Raw genomic sequence first — 622 nt, 5'->3', positions numbered from 1 at the left:
TCAAGGTGCTAGGCACCAAATTGGAGATGTCGACAGCGGATCACCCGCAGACCGATGGTCAAACCGAAAGGGTGAATCGCGTCATCGAGGATGTTCTTCGCAGCATCTGCGCTGAGTCGCCGAGGCGCTGGAGCGCCATGTTGCCACTTGTAGAGTTTGCGCTGAACAATGCAGTGCATTCGTCTACCGGCTACACGCCGTTCTACGTAAAAGGGCTGGTTCACCCTCGCGTTTCTCTGACGTCGCCATCCCATGGCTCAGGGTTGGGCGGGGGAGAAATAGCCGAACGGCTACCTGATGTCAGCCCCCTCACCATCCACAAAGAAGTCGATGACTTTGTGTCTACCAGACTGAGTGTCCTACGACACGTTCGCGATGCGATGGCTGAACGCCAAGATCTGCAGATAATATACGCAGATGAAAAAGAAAGAGGCAAAGTTGAAAGCTTTAAGGTCGGAGACCTGGTTTTATTAAACTCAAAAAGCCTGTCTACACATGCAGCTTCTGCTATCTTCCGGACGAAGCTTCATCGACGGTTTATTGAACCGTTTAAGTTGTGGCCAAGCGGGACCTAGCGTATACGCTAAACCTTCCCAAACGGATGCGCGCCCACCCGGTGTTC

The sequence above is a fragment of the Plasmopara halstedii genome (genome assembly GCF_900000015.1).
Source record: "Plasmopara halstedii genome assembly, contig: Scaffold_614, whole genome shotgun sequence".
Lineage (NCBI taxonomy): Eukaryota > Oomycota > Peronosporomycetes > Peronosporales > Peronosporaceae > Plasmopara > Plasmopara halstedii.
This window is presented reverse-complemented; position numbering follows the sequence as displayed.